General features: G+C 35.2%; 1 protein-coding gene across 2 annotated transcripts in view; it reads left to right on the top strand.

The window, feature by feature from the left end:
• Positions 1–11,781: 11,781 nt before the first annotated feature.
• MC5R (melanocortin 5 receptor) overlaps positions 11,782–21,909 on the top strand; it is a 31,125-nt gene continuing 20,997 nt past the window's right edge. The window contains exon 1 of one of the 2 annotated variants that reach the window (XM_051970516.1): positions 11,782–11,933. The gene's annotated coding sequence lies outside the window, so the exon portion shown is untranslated. Of the gene's footprint in view, positions 11,934–19,096; positions 19,192–21,909 lie in introns of those variants that run through there. The other variant, XM_051970517.1, reaches the window with a different exon arrangement.

Here is a 21,909-nt window from a genome sequence, read left to right on the forward strand (position 1 = left end):
AAAAATCTTACAAATAAGTTATATTGTAACCCAATGTTGCTTTTTGAAGCCATCTGGCATGTAAGTCATATTTGTGTCTAAAATATCTTCTTAACTTTTTGTGATGTAATAGTGCTAATTGTGAATTGTTGGCTACATTGGCTAAACTTCTAAATCCATTTCCTATCTTTTATTGTCAGTTACGTGTTTCACTTGATTTGGATACATGACACGCTACATTCTATCTTTTCCTCACTATCCTTTCCTCACTCATCTTTAAGTCTTTTACTTGACACTCTTTTCTCTCTCTACTTTCATGACACTCCTTCCTCTTTCTTCTCCTTTCTTTCTGGTTAGTCATGATTCTCTGGAACTTCACCAGGTTACATCTGCTAAACACAGGTGTCCATTGGGTTCCGTCCTGGACCTCTTCTCTTTGCCTTTATGTTATTTCTTGGTGATCTCACATAGTCCCATGCTAAGGATTTGCATGTTGTCTTCCCTATTGTAAGCTTCTTGGGAGCAGAAACTGCATTTTAATTATCTATATCCCCAGAACTTAGCACAGTACTTGATCCATAGTTCTTAATGGATGCATGTTGATTCCATTGAAAAAGTGGAGAAAGTGATAAAATTGTGAGAAACACATTAGATAGCTTAGATAAAAAAAGAAAAAGAATGAATGTGGCCAAAGATTTGTGAATTAATCATAAGAGTAATGCCTTTATATCATGAATACCTTTTAGAATGAATTTGTAGGCACTACACATGGTGAGCACATCCCCTGCAGAAAAAAAAAATAGATGAGGGTAGAAAGAAGACAGAATGGAGTATATCATGTACCCTGATCAAATTAATAGTAAACAATGAAGGAAAAATAACTTCTGAAGAAGAGGTCCTACAGGAAAACTGAATGTAACAAAGGGAAGAATTTAAAGAAGGGGAAACGAGGGGAAATCTCGATTCAGTGATAGGAGGGAGTCACAGAGCTAATAAACACCTGAAACAGAATTTTAGTTTGGGTCTTCCTGATTCCAGGTCCAGCACATTATCCACTGTACCATCCAGCTACCTCTAATTTGCTCCCATGGGGTAATACTTCTATTTTTTCTATCTCTTGCGGGCATTGGTATCTAGACTTAACAATTTCTTTATGTTGTTGATGTATTTTTCTGAACTCTTTGCAAAATAGTTTTAGAATATTTAAACTTTTCCAATTTGACTCTTCTTTCCTATCTCCTCTCCTTCTACCCAATGTCTTTATAATCTTTTGAGAATCTACACAACTTCTTTGAAAGCAATTGTTGCTAAGGATATTTTTGAGGTAAAGAAATGAAGATTCAATGACCTTAACAACAGATCTTTTACTATAATCTGCCAGATGCAAGTTTGTTAATTATATAGGTCCCACTCAAGTGCTGAAAAGAGACTGTTTACAAGATATCTTTTACTTCTGTGTTAAAATTGCTAATGGCTAATGGCAGCAATTATTTGTAACTTTTCATTCCTTTTTAATTGTGCTTTTCTTGAATGATAATAATTATCTCTCATATTAAGATTCATTAGGAATAGAAGTGAAAACCTTCATGTTTTCTTAATTCTTGAAAGACAAAAGACTTCCATTATAACTTCCTAGAACATATTAATCTTTGCACACAGTGGGCCACCCAAGTCAAAACTGAAGAAGAAAAAGTGCCACAAACAGTGGTAACATCATTAATCAAGCCCCCTTATAATATTTTCTCCTATTCTTGGTTTTAGATATAATCCTTTTTGTTGTTCTATTAGGTTTATGGGAATATCCCCGTTTGTCTGTGTGTCCCTTTCTTTCTCTCTCTCTCTCTTTCTGTTTCTCTCTCCCTGTTTGTTAAGTTCAGGCTTAAAATTAAAAAAAAAAATGACCTTTACAGAAGTAAGATATCTTCCCACTTTATTGGTCAAATTAGATCTAATTGCTCAAAAGTGACCGAGATCACTTCCCCTTCTGACTGTAACTATTTCTTTTAGAATTAACAATGTTGACTACCTAACTAGCCATCCCAGAATTCATTAACTAGAGAGACTAATGTCAAGGTGTCTGGGATTGTTTGTAAAAAGTTCTGGAAGAAAGACAGTCCCAAGAAGGAGGAGGAGGAAGCTGAGTTTGTGATAGAGGATATAGCTTCCATCTTGGAAATTTATAGGAAGACAAGGATGCATAGATTTGTGTTTATTCTGTTGTGCCACAGTTCTCTTTTAATTGTCCTGACTCAGTTTACCTAATTGTTCTGCCTCAGTTTCCCTAAGTGATCCTGCCTTAGTTTCCTTACTTGTTCTGTCTCAATCCCCTTACTTGCAAACCCTCCCCCTCCAGTGCATTAAGACTGGTATAAATCAGAAGTTATAAATTGTCAATGTGTAAACTCAAAAAGGGGGAATCCAGACTTTGAGTCTGTAGTCAGACACTTTCTTAACTCCTAGTTTGTTAGAATTTATGGTCCTACCCCCCAACCTGTCAGAACCAGATTGATGGTTCTTGCCCGGAGATTCCTGTTCACCAGAGTTTGGACTCTACCCCCTGCCTTTAGTTAGCTACTGTGTATAAATGTGTCATGAAAAACTCACATTGGCTGTTGCATGCTAGATTCTTGCAGATGATAATGTCATTCAGCCCTGGGACCAAACCATGGATCCATTTGGTCCCAGTAAATCTCTCCCTTTCAAATAAAATATTAAAAACTCTCTAATCTCTATCTTGCCTCAGTTTCTCTGGCATTACAATTCTTTCATTTAGAGAGACTCAGAGGAACAGCTAATTGCTGCTGCAAGGTTTGTATGGCTGATGCAGTGCCTAAAGGTATGGGATGCTACAGTGCTGATTAATTTAAAAAAAAAAAAAAAAAGCCACCACTTTTTGATCTCTAAGTAGGAAGACCACCTTTCTTGTCTTTGCATTCTGAAATTATTAGCCTAGGTCACTTTATGACCAATGAACTGTTCTTATCAGTCCTTCTTCTTCTTCTTCTTCTTCTTCTTCTTCTTCTTCTTCTTCTTCTTCTTCTTCTTCTTCTTCTTCTTCTTCTTCTTCTTCTTCTTCTTCTTCTTCTTCTTCTTCTTCTTCTTCTTCTTCTTCTTCTTCTTCTTCTTCTTCTTCTTCTTCCTATTGATTATTCCACTCCTAAATAAAGGAGACTAATTTTTTGGGAATGTCTGAGCAAGAAGACTCTAGGAATTTATTACACTTGCTGGTACTGTTTAAATCAGCTTTCTAAGCCAATTTGTGGGGGATATGTTAGTATGGTTTCTAAATCTCCAGACTTTTCTTTCTGTTCTGTACCCTAGCTCCTTCAAATAGCTTTCTGATGTTATTATATATTCTCAAAAAAGGAGCTCATAGCAATCATTTAAATTATTGCTATTATTATCATAATGATAATAATTATTTAGGTCAATGTATTCTTTCCTAGAATATTTGCATTTTTGCTGTGCAATGAGGGGTTCGGATAATGGAATTAAAAATATTGGTTTGTAGCTAGCAGAGGTAAGATGTTAAAGTGACAAGAGCATTAATGCTGGACTTAGAAAAATCTTGATTTGAATCCTTGCTCTCCTAATTACTTCTATATGATCTTAGTCAAGTTACCTTATCCTCAAGTTCCCTATGTGTCAAATGAGGTAAACATATCATCTTTTCATCATCTAAAATCTAATGATCCAAGATGCAGAAAGTATTTTTTTCAAGGTTCAGGAATTATCTTTCCCACGGGGATGCTTTCTAGCATCTGTGAAATCTTGCCACAAAGCTGTCCACTTTGTCTAGTCATTAAATGATAAGCAGGAGAAATTGAAGCAAAAATTCATAATCAGAAGCCATCATTCCATCAGATTAGTGCTGTTAGCAGGTCTGAAGCCATGAACAAAGAGGGGGGAGGGAGACTAAAACAATATTGCTATTACTGTATGACTGCTAGCTATTATTGAGGGTAGTATGGGTGATGCAGACATCAAAACCTCTTTGAGGATTAGTCCCAACAAACTGCATTTCAGCTATACTGATTGCAGTCAAGATGATACATAAGTGCTCTGAATTCTCTTCTAGAAATTGTAACTGAAACAGGGTGTAAGGCTTAGACACTAAACAATTTGATTGAGAAAAGAAAAGGTGTTTTTTTTTTTGTTGTTGTTGTTTTGTTTTTTTTGTAAAAGCAAAAAGTAAGGTTCTTTGGTTTTGTTTTGTACTGACCATAATGTTGAAATATTTGGTTTGATGTTTTAACCAAAATTCATTTTAGAAACATGTTTTATGCCATCATTAATAGAACTATGTGAGGAACATTTCTTTGTATTCTATTGGTGTGAACAGTAATTTGGGAATAAATGACCTCTGACTGTTAATGACTATTTTTTCATCTGAATGTAGTGTTGTCATTAGGAGTTAGAAAAGGTTAAATCATACTTCATTAGAAAACATTTTACCAACCTGGAATTCTACTGTATCCTAGTGATCATTAATCATGTGAATGCTGACTGCCAAAGTCACTCATCAAAACTCGATTCACTAGAGAAAAAGGTACAAGCTTGTCAATTACTTCTTCAGCCCTTTCTGCATCCTTTGAATGTATTAATATTATCCTGACACAATATTTGCCCTTAGATTAATGTGCTTATCAAGTAGGAGTTTGACTCTAAAAACAGACATTTTTGTCCTTTTCAGCCTTAATCTATGTTACTGATTCAGAAACTGCTAATGTGGGACCAAGCAGTTTCACTTCCAAGCAGTAGTGTGAGCAAGGATTTTGCTTTGTCTCCCTTAAATTTTAGGCTTCTAGTGCTTAGAATTAGAAGCCAACCAAATAGGATCTATCCCTTGACCTTTTCATTATTTACCTGAAAAGCTCCAGACACCAGGAACCTGTACTTTTATAGAGCAAATAGCCCAGGGGAATTACTGTCTTACTGGTGTCTGGAATTTTTGAGGTAAACAGTGAAGAGGTCAAAGGCTAGATCTTTTTATTTGGAATATTTTTTGTTGTTTCCGGGAGTCATTGATTTCTATATGATTCATTCTAATTTCAGGGAGTTTGTTATTTGGGCAAGATTTCTTGTGCCAAGCTATAAATCCCTTCTATAAGTCTTTCTTTGATAACTACCATCTTTTCCCTCAAATGCTTTCATTACATTTGTGAGAATATTTTAAACACTTTTAAAATTACTTTTTATCTTGAAGCAGAGCTTGTGGCTACATTTGTATTACAGATGTTTTGGGGAGTCATTCTCTTTAGAGTTTGTATTTGAGCTTCCCTTTCAACATGATAGTTCTTTGTGATGAGATTTTTTTTTTTTGCTCATTCTTTCAGTGTAATTCCTAATTTGGACTATTAGGCTAGAGTCTACACACTTTTAAAGATAGATCTGGACTGGTCCTGTTCTTGTTTCTTGGGGATATTTTATTGTGTTGTTCTAGGATCTCAACAACAGACTTAAGACCTGCAAGCTTTCAATGTTCCAAAGTAGTGAGATCTCACTGTCATCCTTATCGGAACTCTGTAAGTTTCTATGTGAACAGAGGCGCTTAATTGATTCCTTCTTTCCATAAACGTTTGACTATTGAAAAGGAAGAGCTTCCCCTTCCTTTGAATGAAAAGTGAAAGACTCTTCACAGAATCTCCATACTGAGGTTTTCCATCTCTTCATTTCTAACTAAGGTGCATTCCCCTGTACTTAGTCATTCACACCCCCCATGCTGTGACTCCATTTTACTCCCTCCTTTTTGTCTTTCTTTTATGAGTTGTCTTCTTTATTGGAATAAAAGCTTCTTAAGGGCAGAAGCTATATTTTTGTTTACATTTGTATTCCCAACACTTAGCATAATGTCTGGCACATAGTAAGCATTTAATAATTATGCTTATTGGTTAATTGACTATGTTGATTAATTTTCTAAAAGAAACCCCATAACCCTTGATGTAAGTTATACTTGAATTTTCTCTCAGGGATCTTGTATGAAGAAATTATGAGCAACTCTTTTCTTTTGGGTTAGCTTCCCCAGGATTGAGCCTAGTTTGCTAGAGTCCAGTAAGGGAGCGCCTTAATGGGAAAGGGTTCTTTTATAACTATTGATCTTTTCAGAGATAATGTATATAAAATGCTTTGCAAATGTTAAAAGAATATATAAATACCAGTTATTCTTTTTATTAATCCTCATACAAATAATCTCTAATTCTTTCCTGTGGATGTCTTATAACTTATTGATATTCTTTTTAAAATGTGGTGCCCAACTATTATATTGTTGGTGGAGTTGTGAACTGATCCAGCCATTCTGGAGAGCAATTTGGAAGTATTCCCCAAAGGTTCTAAAACTGTGCATATCCTTTTATTCAGAAGTGTCACTACTGGTTCTGTATTCCAAAGAGATCATAAAAGAGGGGAAAAGACTCATATGTGCAAAAAAGTTTGTAGCAGTTCTTTTTGTGGTGGCAAAGATCTGGAAATTGAGTGGGTGCCCATCCATTGGGGAATGACTAAATAACTTATGGTATATGAATGTAATAGAATATTATTATTCTATAAGTTCTATAAGAAATGATTTTAACAGACTGATTTTAGAAAAGCCAAAAAAGATTTACATGAACTGATTGTTGAGTAAAGTAAGCAGAATCAGGAAAGCATTGTCTATATTGTAACAAGCAAGATTATGTGATAATTAATTATGATAGACTTATCTTTTTTCAGCAATATAGTAAATCAAAGCAATTCAAGTAGATTTGGGATGGAAATGCTATCCATATGTAGAGAAAGAACAATGGAGAATGAATGCAGATTGAAGCATACTATTTTCACCTTGATTTTGATTTGCTTTTTCTTTCTTATAGTAAGATTTTTCTTTCAGAACATGACTAACATGGAAATATGTTTAAAATGATTGTACATATATGACCTATATCAGTATGTGTCTAGGGAGGAGGGAGGTAACAGAGAGGGAGAAAAAAATTGGAACTCAATCTTACAATACTGAATGTTAAAAATTATCTTTACATGTAATTGGAACAAAGAAAATACCATTGAAAAGTAAAAAGAGAAATGAAGAAGAAAATAAAGAGAGAAAGAAAAGAACAAAAAAATGTGGTGCCCAGAAATGAATACAATAATCCAGATGGAGGCTGATGGAGGCAGATTATATAGGTCTATATGCTGTTCACTCTTACTGATCTTGCAATCAATAAGAGTTACCAGATTTTCATGTGATTAAAATAAAGAATAGTCAGATTCATTAAGGAATTTCCTCTGTTAATTTCAGGATCTTAAGGTTTTTAATCCTCTTCTGATTTATGGATTTTCCTGTTAGGGACTGCCCCCAAGATGAATGATTGTTCTTTTTTCTTGTGAAAGACAGCATGATGTAAAAGAATTCTGGACTTGGAGATAGAGGAAGATTTGCATTTAAAATTCACTTCAGGCACTTATTAGCTGTGAGACCCTATGCAAATCTGTTGGAATCTTTACAAACTGCTAACTAATTAGAGTTGATCTAATCTTACAAGAAGATGTTTTGGGCCAGAACCTGAAACAAGGTACTAAGTAGAACTAATTAATACAAGGCTTGTGTTCACACCTTTACTCATTGGAGTTCACAAGTATGGGAGTTTCACAAAGTAAACTTTGTAACTTTATGAGTTCACACCTCCCTTGAAGCTCTTTGGGCCAGAGAGCACTATGGGAGAAAACCCACAATTCCTCTCTTGAAGGAGCATAAATAGAGCTTCAATGGGCCAGTCAAAGAAGTCCTTCAGTGTGAAGAAGCTACAAGTCGAGATTTCAGCAGAATTACGCCAGAAGCCCTCCCTCCGAGGCAAGGCAGAATATTTTCCACTTGGCTGGCTGGTGGCAGAAGAAGAGATTTCAGAGGAAGAAGCTACGAGTCGAGAGTTCAGTGGACAACCAGATTCATCTTCATCTCACACCACTGTGGTAGGTGGCTCGGCTCCTGCACGCCCCCCACTGAGACCAAGCTGGTCTGAAAGACTCACCAGAAAGCTAGCCGAGCCCCAAGTGAAGGAAACAAGAGATTCATTCCATCTCTCTGCTGGTTGGAGGGAGAAGAAAGCAGAGGCAGAAGCTGAAGGACCAGACCTTTGGATTTGGCGACATTTGGAGGGAGATCTTGGAACCAAGCAGAGAGAACTTTAAGCTAGCCGGGCTATATTGGAGATAATAAAAGATCTGAACTTTTATTACCTGGCTGCATTTTGGGAAGAAAAAGATCACCACACAAATCACTTAACTTTTTTGTATTTTGTTTTCTCAACTATAAAGTATATGTGTGTATGAGGTGGTGATGCTACACTTTATGACCTTTAATAGTCTTTTCCAGCTCTAGAGTTATGATCCTATGACACTTTTGAAGGTGAGATAGTTTGTTTATGGACTACTGTGTATTATTTATTTATATTGTTGCATTTTTTTTTTCTGGGCTATATTTAAGTGTCTTTTGTTCCCAAAGGACAAAGCATTTACTTCAGTGGGGATTAGGGTCATAAATTTATAGATGTAAAGAATCTAAGTTCATTTAAGTAAAATCCTTCAATTTACAGGTAAGAAAATGGAAAAAAGTCCAGGGCACAGAGATAATAAGTGATAAACCCCTGATTTGAACTCATCTGTTTATTCCAAATCCAACATTCTTTCCATGGCTGAGGATCTGGATAGACTAGGTCATGAAGATGGATCTATACCTTCTCCATGGAATAATCCTGGGAAAGCAAGGACAAGACTTTATTTGGAATGGATAGAGTAGGAATAACAGCCTAAATCAATCAACTGATAAACATTTATTAAACACCTAATACATGCCAGGCTAAGTGCTGAGAATGAAAAAAAAAATGCAAGAGACAGTTCTTGCCCTTGACAAACTTACAACATAATGGAAGAAAACAAAACCCAATATATATAAACAAGGTAGAAATTTTTGCAAAAGATGGGATTTTAGCTGAAAAATAAAGGAATCCAGGGAAGTCATTACACAGTGATAAATGCAGAGAGACTTGAGGCAGGTATAGACCCACCATCAGGCTGTTACAACCATGCAGGTGAAAAATGATGAGGGCCTCTGCTGGAGTGGTGGTAGTGTTAGCAGTGTTAGAAGAAAGAGGAGAGAATATTTGAGAGATGTTGGAAAGGTGAGATTGACAAAACTTAGCAATAAATTGGATATGAAGGGCTGAAAATGAGGAGTCAAAGATGACTCTGAAGAATGGTATTATCTTCTACAGTAATAGCGAAGATAGTGCTGGTAGGGAAGGGTTTAAAAGAAAAAAAAAACGAGTTCTATTTTGGACATGGACATATAGTTTGAAATGACTGAAAGACATGTGAGATTAAAAGATGTGAGGTTGAAGGCAACTTTAAAATTTAGGGCTAGATAGGTAGATTTGAGAATCACATGGGATGCAATCTGAATCTTTGAAAGGTGATTTCAGCAGTTGTGTGAAGAATGGACTAAAGAAAAAGAAAGACTGAACAGAGAGAGCCTAGGTTTTGATACTAGGAAATGGAATTAAGATGAAGAAAATTCTGGGATCTTCAGTTTACCAATGAAGAAATCGAAACTTGAGACCATGTTTCCTAGGTCTTTCTAGCTAAAAATTGCCCCTCTCTCTAGTTATGTTGTTGGTTTTTAAATGGTGTTTTGAAGTTTATAAAATGCCATATCTATTCTATCTAATTTGATATTTTTAAAAACTCTATGAGGTATGATTCACCCCATTTTCTTCAAATAAGGAAATATATATATTTGAAAAGGTTAGTTGATTTTCCAGTGGTCACACAATTAACATTAGAAGTGATATATGAATCCAGATTCCCTCCTCACTTTGATTCCAATATTGTTACCACTATACTAGTAGTCTACTAATCTGATTGGTCACTTAGGACAACACTTGGAGATCTCAATCTGGAAATAACTCTCTCCTTATGAATATGTAATTTCTTAGTGAATCCTCAATGTTGGCCTGTCTGCATGAAGAAAATTGACCATTGTAAGATTGTAAGGTAGACCCAATCAGGGTCAGATAATTAGAGCAAGCCTAGAGTAACTGTCCCAGTATTATGATAACTGGTATCATTTACAAATCACTTTATAATTAGAAATATGATTATAAAGCCTAGTGACATGTAATGATCCAGGAGTATTCATTAATCTGTTGAGAAAAACCAGAACATTTTCCATTCATAGAGCACATTATGGCAGAATCAAAAGCATTGGGATTATCTAAGTAGGGAGTGGATAGGCTCTCTGATGTATAAGATCTTGTTGAGAGAAATTTTATAACTTGGCTAGTTATAATACTGCATCAGCAAACTTATAAGTTTGGACAAAAAATGTACAAACACACACATTTCTGTGCACATACAGAATTAAAGAAGCCAATGGTGTAAAAAAGTTTACATATGTTCTTTAACAGAAGGCTTTTGGAGAATAGAAGTACCTATTTGCTTCGGATTTAAATAAATTTTGGAAGTGGGAAAGGAAATTTTTAGAAACCCAAGCTTTATGACACACTGCCAGAAATTTCTAAAGTGAGTTCAAAGATCACTTGAGGACCACAGACATGTCATATTCCTTCAGTTCAAAACTTCATTTATTCATTCAATTTTTCAGTTAAATCATTAAACATCTATTATTGATTACCTTCAATATTTTTTGTACTTTGGGAGACTGAATTTTATTTAGTTTTCACAGAGAATTGTGAAAATAGATATTTATTGATAGGGAATGAGTACAGTACTTCATATAGATTTTATGGTTCTGGAAATCAGGATTTATTTTTTTCATCCTGTATAGTTCTTTCCCCAGTTAATCAGTAGTTGACTGATCCGATATTGATAAAGATCAGATAAAGATCAGCTCCTTTCATAATTCAAACTGTTGGATTTATTCCTTAGAACCACCATCTCATCAAGATGTATACCTTTGCCTCAGGTATAAATCATACTTCCTTAATGCTCTTTTATCTAGTGCAGTGGTTCTCAAAGTATGATCTAGAGAATCCTGGGGATCTCTGAAACCCTTTTAGAGGATCAAAAATAGTTTTTATTTCCAATATGGTAAATGTCTATAAATATAACCCACATAAACAAAAATGCTTTGGAGAGATCCTCAATAATTTTCAATAGGATAAAGATATTGAAAACAAAAGTTTGAGAACCACTGATCTAATGTAATCTATGATCTTTTCTTTTGCTTTTCTTTTTCTTTCTTTTTTTCAATATTTTTGTTTTTCTTTTAAAATATTTTATTGATATTCCTTTTTCATGTAATTGTCGCCACCCAACATCTCCTTCCTCTTAATAATAATAACAATGATAATAACTGGCATGACATATTATTTTTTGAAACTTTGCAAAGCAGTTTATAGACATGCCATTTGAAATTCACAATACCAAATAAATAAAGTAAAACAAAGTAAATAACAACTTAGTCATATTTGACAATGTATTCAAGGCAGAACTTCAAGCAAAGACTGAATGACCTTTGTTTCATGTGTTGCAGAGCTAATTCTTATTCAGGTATAAGTTAAATCAGACCATTTCTAGATTCTGGTATCCTATAGGTACATATCTCTTTCTACCAATGTATATATGTATATGCACAAATTATATGTGTGTGTATGTACAGATACATAATTTTCTCTTACCGAGACATATATAATCTTCTCTCACAAAGACTATTGATATCTTTACTGTATTCTTAAGGCATAATTGAATATGTAACAATACAAGATTCCATTACATTTTAAAGGGAGAGTAACAATATCCAGCAACAGTCTTGCTGGAGAAACTGTTGAAGATGGTGCTACTTCTATATCTGTTCTGGATATAAGACCTTAAACTGCCTCATCTACAAAGCAGTCTGCCACACCAAAGAGACCATGAAACACATATTTTGTGCTTGCTATTTCTAGGCAGAGGAGAGGAACAAGGTATTTCATAGTACATAAAATGCTTGTGGAATTTCTCCACATAATGTATTCTTCCTATGATATTGCCTTCAGATAGAGATTGCTTGTAATCCTTCCTTTGATGCCATATGAGAAGTTCTGCAGACTCATAATAGTCCAGTGTGAGTAACTGTAGCTGCAATTTATAGATATTCACTGTCCTGGAACATGGATTAGTTTGAATAATACTTTGGGGAGGACTTTTCACAGAATTATTTGTCTGAAAATTACTGTAAGACTATTTTAAAATAATTTTTATTGATAGTTTTGTTTGTACATTTTCAAATTTCCAAATATGTCTCTTGCTCTCACCTATATAGTAAACTATCTCTTTCGACAATTTCTTTAAAAAAGAAAGAAAAAAGCATTTCATCAAAAATAACAAATATATAACCTGATCTGAAGACAGTAAATGTGATAATCCAAATCTCTTCAAAGATCAGAGGGAGCTGCATTTCTTACCAATTTTTTCTATTTCACAAATTCTGTTTTTTAATGAATTGATTTCTTTTTCATATCTGTTTTGTAAGGAGTTATATACTTTTTCTATTTCATCAAATATATTTTGTAAGAAGTTATTTGCTTTTTCTATTTTGTCAAATCTATTTTGTAGAGAGTTATATGCTTTCCCCATTTCATCATATCTATTTTTTAAGGAGATTTTTTTCAGATAATTTCTGGTTTTCCTTTTCCATACTGTCTTGCAAAAATCTCATTTCCTTTCATCAGTTTTCTTCTAACTCTCTAGTAAGATTCTTTTTGAATTCTTCTAAGAGAGCCTTATGAAATGGGGACCAACTCATATCACCCTTTGGGGCTTCATTTGGAGCTGGTTTGACTTTGGGAACCTCAGGGTTTGAAGTCTGTTCCTTTCTCTCTCCAAAAAAGCTGTCTATGGTAAGATTTCTTTTTGCTCAATTTTTTAAAGGCTGAAGTCTGCTCTTAAGGCAAAAGGGTAACAGGTGCTTTAGTTTGCTCTGGGGCCAGTGTTCCTCACTGACTTTTGATCTGAGTAGGCCAGGTGTCCCATGTTCTTTCAGGGCTCAGTGGTTTACAATTTGCCTTTTGTATTTTCTTTTGGATGTCTCACAGCAAATCTGCTAAACCACCCATTTGCAACCAGGATAGAGTAACCTTAGAGCCTCACAGTAGATTCCCTAGTCTTTGGACACCTCAATGCTCTGGTTCTTCACCCTACCTCCTTGCTCGACAGCCTCCCCCCCCTCCCAATTGAAACAGACCTTTCCTGAAGTTCTTCTAAAGTATCTTCTGGAAATTTGTTGTACTTCAAATATTTGTGGGTTCTGTCACTCCAAAACCAGTTCAGAGGTTTAATCTGCTATTGATTTGAGGGAAGGTTGGAGGAGGGCCCATTAAGCCAAGTCTACTCTCTGCCATCTTGGCTCCACCCCCATTTATTTTTTAAGGCCAAGTTTACTATTATAATTGTACATCATTCAATTCTTCTGATTCTGGGGGCGGAGCCAAGATGACAGAATATAGTCAGGAAGCTGCTTGAGCACTTCTAGTTTCCCTTAAAAACCACATGAAACCAAATCTCTGAACAGAATCTAATGGAATGAAACCATTCTCCAGCTCAAGAACTTCAAAAAAGGTCAGTTTCATTGAGGTGTTCAACCCGTCTCAGACAGTGTCTTAGAAAGCCAGTGAGAAGATCTTAATAATAGTAGATCAGCAACTGAGAACCTCAGTCCTGGATCAGTAGCAGAACAGACTAATGGGGCAGTCTTCAGTCCTAGCTTAAAGAACAAATTGCCAACCCAGGAAATCTGGCTGTTGCCTGGAGAAAGCAGGTAGGGCTACTTTCTGCTGTGAGGAACACAGCAAACAAAATCAAGACTCAGAACTGCACCAGAAACTTGGGACAGCATTCCTTTTACACAGAAGAAAAATTAGATCATAAAAGGCACAAAAGGCACGGATAGACAGAAGAGAAGGGAAAAAAATGAGCAAGAAACAGAAAACAATCTTGACCAAAGAAAGCTACTATGATGGCAGGAAAGACCAAAACACCAACTCAGATGAAGACAAAATGTCCACAGAAGAAATCTCAAAGATTGATATAAATTGTTCTCAAGCCTAATGAGGCTTTTTGGAAGTGATCATGAAAGATTTTAAAAGGCAAATAAGAGTGGTAGAAAAAAAAAGTGAGAAAATAAAAGAGAGGTATGCAAGAGAGAGTCAACAGCTTGAAAAGGGAAAGAAAAAAAATTAACTGAAGAAAACAATTCCTTAAAACATACAATTGGCCAAATGCAAAAAAAAAAAATCTTAGAAGAAAGCAATACCTTGAAAAATAGAATTAATCAAATGGAAAAAAGATACAAAAGCTAACTGAAGAAAATCATAAATTAAAAACTAGAGTGGGGCAAATGGAAGCCAATAACTCTATGAGATATCAAGAATCAATTAAACAAACTAAAATGAATGAAAAAATGGAAGAAAATGTAAAATATCTCATTGGAAAATCAGCTGAGCTGGGAAATAGAAGCAGGAGAGAAAATTTACAAATTAATGGTCGACCTGAATGTTATGGCCCAGAACTATAACAAGGATTCTTACAAGGTGTTAAGTTAGTGGAATTGATAAAGACAATGGTTATCTAGTTTAGCATGGTGTTTAATAGTTCTCTAGTTCAGTACATGTACTTAGTACTTAATATAGTTCTACAAGATTCACATCTATGATAATGTAATTATAAGAGAGCATATAAACTGGGAGCCTCAACTACATTCAGAGCCAGAGAAGATAAGTGGACTGGAGGCAGGAGCTCAAGCTTTTGGAGCCAAGAAGAGAGAGATTCACTTCCATCTTCATCAGCCTGGTGGTAGCTGGCCTGTTGTCCTGCATTTTCTCCACTGAAACCAAGTCCCCTCTGAAGGACACGAGAAAGCTAGCTGAGCACCAGGTGAAGGAGACAATAAAGGCTTTTGGACTTCTAACACTTGGCTATTCTTGTGGTGATCAATCAGATGAAAGGTAGGCTGCTCCAAGATCTCCAGAAAACCAACAAGAATACAACACCTGAAGGCCAATGCCAAAAAAAAAAAAGAGCCTGGTTAGCATTCTTCAGGAGATCATCAATGAAAATTACCCTGTTGTCCTAGAATCAAAGAGGAAATAGTCATTGAAAAAATCCATCAATCACCTCTGGAAAGAGATCCCACAAGGAAAATCCCAAGGAACATTGTTGCAAAACTCCACAACTATAATCTCAAGGAAAAAATACTGTTAGTTGCCAAATAAAAACAATCCAAGTATCAAGAAGCAACAGTCAGGGTTACCCAGGATCTGACAGCTTCTACAATAAAGCGTCTGAGAGCCTAGAATATCTAGAATTCTAGAAGACAAATGACCTGGGCTTACAACCAAGAATTATCCAAATGACTGAGAGAGAAGAAAAGTATATACAGGGAAGAAAATAAGGTGAAAGAAAATACAGATATAGGAATCATAACTGTAAATATGAATGGAATGAATTCTCCCATGAAACAGAAGCAAATAGCATTCAGTTTCTTTTTATTCTTGGATTTTTAAAAAATTGTTATCAATGTACATGTTATTTTCCTGCTTCTTTTTATTTTACTCTTTATTAGTCCTATTAGCATTCCCATGATTCTTTCAATTCTTTCGTGAGATGATATTGAGTAAAACCCTGAGAAGTAACATAATACTCAACAATTGTCACAATTTATGAATTGTCACAATTTATTACTTATATACATATAGTTCCCTAGTCTTTCAGTACCCTGACCATGAGTATGATGAGTCATACTAAGTCAATCTAGAACCCAGAACTCTCTGTCTTTGCCTTTTTATCAAGCTGCTGTTGCTGGGTAGATTCACAGGGACCAAATAGGAGAGTGACTTTGAAGCAGTCAGCAGGAAGCTCTGCCTGCTGCCTCTCTTATTAATTTTATGGGTATTGTGATTAGAAAGTTTGCTAATCTGGTTCACATAAATTTTTTTCCTGAGGCAATTGGGGTTAAGTGACTTGCCCAGGGACACACAGGTAGGCAGCATTAAATGTCTGAGGCCAGATTTGAACTCAGGTCCTCCTGACTTTAGGGCCGGTACTCTATCCACTGTGCCATCTAGTTGCCCTGGTTACATAAACTTTGATAAATTGATTATGATTTGAAAAATCTTGCACTCATTGCCTAAATAAATTTGACTAAATTTGTTATTGGGTACATAGGAATTTCCAAGTAAATTGACAAATCAATTAGTGATTAAATACAGAGTGATTCTGTTAAAAAGGCCTAGTAACTGGTTAATCCTTACTTCTTCATATTCATTATTTCTCTTGGCATGATACAATTGTATTTATGGAGCACAATTTATCATATTATTTATTGTTGATGAGAGGTAGCATGGTACAATCCACTTCCCATTCTTGTCCTTATTTGTTATTGATGATGATTTGTTTATTAATGTGACAACTACATTTGTCTTCATTTTCATGAGGAGGCAATATAGCTTAATGTAAAGAGTATAGAATCTTGTTTCAGAAGATCTGAGGTTGAATACTATTATTTGCTACTTGCATGACCTGACCATATCATATGACCTATCTGAATTGATTCAGTTTCTTTACCTGGAAAATAAAAGGATTAGATTAGTTGATCTCTAACATCTCTCCTAGCTCTAAAGCCTGTGATCCCATATCAAGATGCATTAATTAAATTAAGGGTGATATAATGGGAAAGATCCATTTAGTGTCATCAACAAAAGATCCATATATACATCCTAACTCTGCCACTTGACAGTTGTGTGATCTTAGGTATGTAACTTTATTTTTCTATGCTTCAGTTTCTTCCTTTCTAAAATGAAGATAAATGAATAAGTGAAAAAGCATTTATGAAGTGTTTATATGTGCTAAACACTCTACATAACAATTGTACCAGATGTGTCTAAATTCCTTTCAATATTCCTTCTTATTCACAAGCTCCTTCCTAGTGTCTACATCTTCTAGGTGTATAATGCTCTTCTTTTCTCTAAAATATAATTGTTCTCTGAGAGCAGATTTCTTGGGGAGCTTCTGGAGATAGCCTTAGTTTCAGTTCAAAGTAATAATAACAAATGCAACCAGCTGTTAAAAGTTCAGTCCTATATTGTCTCTTCCAAAATAGCCCAGTTAGCTTTCTTAGAGGCCTATCTCTCTGCTTGGTTCCCAGAGTTCTTGCAGCTCGTCCTTTGTCTCTTCCAGCTTCAACTTCCAGCTCCCTCTGAATCCTGGTTCTGAATCTTCCGACTGAATTCTGGCTCTCAGTCTCCTCCACTGACTCCTGTTTTCTCCATCTCTCGAAGTCTCCTCCTCTTCCTGGAGGCTTCTAGCTTATATAAGCTCTCTAAAGGTGTGAACTCTAAAGTGTGACCTCTAATGTGTAAACTCTCCCAAATGTGTGAACTCCAAAGGTGTGAACCAATTACATAAGCATTGTTTCTATCAACTCTAGTGAGTTAACACTTTGTAAGGACTCTAACATAGATGCACTTTCTGAAAGCCCTTCTTGTCCAGTGTTTAGGCAATTGCTCTACTAACACTGCTATATGGGGTACTCAACTGGAACCCAGAGACTGATTCCATTGGAACTAGGAATGAGCACAGCTATCTATCCCTGGTGCTAATAAGGGTATTAATCAAGTTTTTTGTAACCTGTAATGAATGTACAACAATGCCAGAGGAATGAGTTGAGCTGACCCATGATATTACAGAGCAATTCTGCTGACTTTTTTTCTGCTTACTGATATCTCTGGACTTGGATAATTGCTGCTCCACAGTCTGGGCAAAGCTACTGCAAGCACTTTCAAGAATGGCACTATATGAATTATAAACATGATTATATATACATACTATTTATATATGCATGTATATACACATATATGTACCCACATATTGTTCCCTCTTTAACCCAATCCTGATGTGAATAGGACTTCAAAATTATTAGCTCTCTTTCCTCATCTAATTCCTCCTTGTTTTTTGCTCTTGTACTTCATTTATATGGCATCATTATGGTTTTTACCTTTTCCCACACAGTTTTGCTTTTTTAGAATCATATCATGCTCAGATCTACTCTAGTCTTTCTTTTGGACTACCCAATTACTAGTCACAATCTTAGAAATATGGATATTTCTATATAAAGCATTACTGAGTTTATTGAAATCAGTCTTTGATGTTGGCTCTCTTATATGTTAAATTTTCTATTGAGTTCAGGTTTGTTTGCAATAAAATCCTGAAAATCTGACAGTTCATTGAAAGTCCATTACTTTTCATTTAGTATTATATTTAATTTTTCTGGATATAATATTTTCATCCACAAGCTTATTTCTTTGGATTGTTCCAGGATTTACAGTCTTTTATTGTAGCTGCTGATAGGTCCTCTGCAATTCTGAGATGCGATTTTGTTTTGTTTGTGGTGGAAATCTGGAAAGATTGGAATTTCCTGATTTACTCTGCTGTTAAATCCTCCCCATGACGACACTTTCTGAAGGACCTCATCCAAGAAATGTTGCACATCTGATTATTATAGTGAGCAAAATGGTTAAGTTAAACAGTTTAGAAGATCAATTGGATTGTAATCATTTTTGACATTGATTTTGTTTTTTAAATATTCTCATAACTCTACTTCAATATGAGATTTTCTTTATAATCTTATGTATTTTATTTTGTTTATTTCAAGATATTATTTTGAGAAGGGCTTTATAGGCTTTACCATTAGCCTATAAAGGGGTCCATAATGTAAAAGAAAAAAAAGTTTAAAAATTCATGATCTTGAGGAATTCACAATCTACCATGTAATGGGTATATTAATCCTGTATGGAAGATTTATGTAAGGATTGGGACAAGAAGGATGCAGGACCCAAATACTGAGTTGCACCAAATGCTATATGGGCCTCAATCACATGATTATTGTTCCATTGAAATTCTAATGGATAAGACTAAAATTAATTGTATCTTAACTAAAACCTTTCCTGTTTATCAGTGAAGTTATATGAGTTGTGTTTGGGAGTTATGCAGCAGAGCATTTTTGTTTGTTAATATCTTCAACTCAACTCTTGACTAGGAGGGCTAATTTTTCCTGAAATTCACTGTTGGCTTTCTTTTCTGTTGCCAGAGTTTGTGCACTTTGAAGATACTTCCAGCCTTGAATCCCCTTCTCTATGTATAGCTGCCTCTCTGAATATTTGTCAGGACAGTATGTGTCTCTGATTTTTGGTGGGTACATCTTCTCCTACTGAGTAATTACACTGCTAACCTTTCCTACAGCTAATAGAATAATTTTTCATTTCTATTCAAACTTGTGACTAAATTTAGAAAAGGTCAGCACTAAAATTATACTGTATTAGTGTGATTAGTAAATTTAGGCTTCAATTGTGTTTGCATCGGGAATAGCAATTATTACAATTTAACTTGCTTTAAAATTTATAAATTGTTTTCCTTAAATTAATTCTGTGAGGTTTTGATAAGTCACTTAATTTCTCTGGGCCAAATTTTCCTCATCTATAAAGGAAGAGGTGAAACTAGATGACCTCTGAGGTCTATCTCTAAACCTATGCTTTCAGAATCATGTCCATAGCAAAGCTGAGGAAATGGAAATGGAGAGAAGTTATATGATTTATCCATGGTTGCATAGCCAGTTAATCTGATTCCAAGTAGAACTCCATCCCCATCTTGGTACCTAGTCTACCTTGTTCTAATCTTTTAGACTCTTTTATCACTTAAAAGGTCTTTCCCCAGCTGCCCTCCCTTCTCCCCCTCCCCCCCCCAAAAAAAATCTTATAACGGTACTTAAATAATTTCAGGTATCAGCTAGTGGGGTTGAGAATAGGAAGTTTTTTGGGCTAGGATGACCTTCCCTTACATTTCTGAAATGACATGTAGGTAGTTTTTATTTTGCTTATGAATAAGAGTGATCATATGGTACAGGGAAAAGAAATCTCTGTTAAAATTTGACCTGCTTTCTCTCCTACCTTAGTTAATTCACAACTTATATGATCCTATGACCTTTGTTTTTCTAGAGTCTTGTACATTGTCACTGAAACTGAGACATAAATAATTGAGAAAGAAAAAAAATTGCATTAACCAATCAATTATTTTGTTTAGGAGCCTCCAAACAATGAATTTGTTGTTGTTGTTGTTTGTTTGTTTGTTGTTTTTATTGGTGCCACTATACTACATTTCCTGAATTGCAATGCATGTAGTTATAGCACCTTACATCTCAGAAACTAGGGAATGCTAGTTTCAGAACAGGAAGTGCTGAACAAGGATTGAACACCTTCTAGATATAAGGACTTTGACAAATAGACTTAAAATTGTTGGAGCACAAGAAGATATTCTCCAAAATGAAATATTTCTCCCATCTAGGATTGTAGAAACATTAAAAAAAAGTTCCCAGAGATAAAAACCAAAGAAACAGAAAGAGAAAAGTGCTCAAAATCTGCCAAAGGTTGGAGGAGGAAAAGAAAATGAAGTCTACTTAAATAAACTTGATTCTAGGTTGAGTAGCAATTTTGATGAAGGAGCCTCATCCTGCTTCTGAGAGCTCTTAGAAGCATCTATCCCCCTCTGGGGACAGAACTCATTGGACAGTAGTCTTTGGAACTGTTGAAGCAGAACTAAGTACAGAGAGCAGGAAAGTGTGATTTGGATGCTAAGTGGGTAAACTGAATTCCAATTTACAAATTGAAAGCTGTAAACATTTCCAGAAAGATAGTAAAAGAGCAAAGTGGTAATGTAGTAAAGTAAATGTGCTCCTTTTGTTTTGAAGGTTCATATGAGCTCTGATCACTTTTCTTGCTATAAGCACACTAAGTGACTTAGAAAATCCTTTCTCATTTTGTGTCCCAGTTTTTCTATTTATCAAATGAGGAGTTTCAGTTAGGTGATCTTTCTGACACTCTGAGTTAAGATGTCACATTTTTAGTGAGGATATTCATAAACTCAAGAGAACAACCAATATGGTAAAGGACCTCAAGATCATAGCATATTGGAATTAGTTGAAAGAACTGAAATTGTTCATCCTAGAGAAGAGAAACATGAGATAGAGGGCTTACTAAAATTCTATTGTCAGGCATTTGAAGGATTGTTATGGATTAAAGATTAATCATATTTTGTATGACATTGAAGTCATATCTATTGAAAGATATATAAAAGGATAAAGAATAGAAGCTGCCAAAAAAAACATATTTAAGTTTGATGTCAGGAAATATTTCCTAACAATTAAATATGTACAAATGTAGAGTTTTGCCTGTCCCATATCTCAGGTGAAGTGGGCAGGCTCTTCTTTCCTGAAGGTCTTTGAGTGAAAGTTGTATTCCCACTTGTTGATTATGTTGTAGAGAGGGTTCTTAGGGATGGATTGGACTAGATAGTCTCTATGGTCCTTCCAGTCACAAATTCTGCACTTTTATGATTTGTGGAGTTAACGGACTTCCTATGGAAGAGGACTTGCAAAAAATTGCATATAGAAGACCTGAGCATATTAGACAAAATTCAGTTACAGCCTTCTAGTATCTAGTCAGTACAAGACTGATACCATTTATGAATAATACAAATTTCCACACTGCCACTAAAATTTGTGGAGCAGAGATAGTCACCAGACATAAAAACAGTTTAGGGACCATAAGGACCATAAGGTTCTGAGGACATAAATGGGATGTTCTTTGTTCTTATTTTTCATGTAGTTGGTCTCTTTGATCTTTTGGTTTAGCCCAGTGCTAATTTCTGGATAACCCTTATTGAAAAACATCTCCTATCTTTTCTTACTTTCTTCTTGATGGATCTTCTTAGTGTAACAACTTCCACTGAAACTTCATCTTTAGAAATGTTGACATCAGACAAGACTTCCATAGACAATGCCATCTCAGCCAATCTTTAAGCAATAGGTTTAAACAAGAGTGAACCAGATTGTTTGACCAAGGTTTTTAGTGGCCA

Source organism: Antechinus flavipes, chromosome 1, assembly GCF_016432865.1.
Source record: "Antechinus flavipes isolate AdamAnt ecotype Samford, QLD, Australia chromosome 1, AdamAnt_v2, whole genome shotgun sequence".
Lineage (NCBI taxonomy): Eukaryota > Metazoa > Chordata > Mammalia > Dasyuromorphia > Dasyuridae > Antechinus > Antechinus flavipes.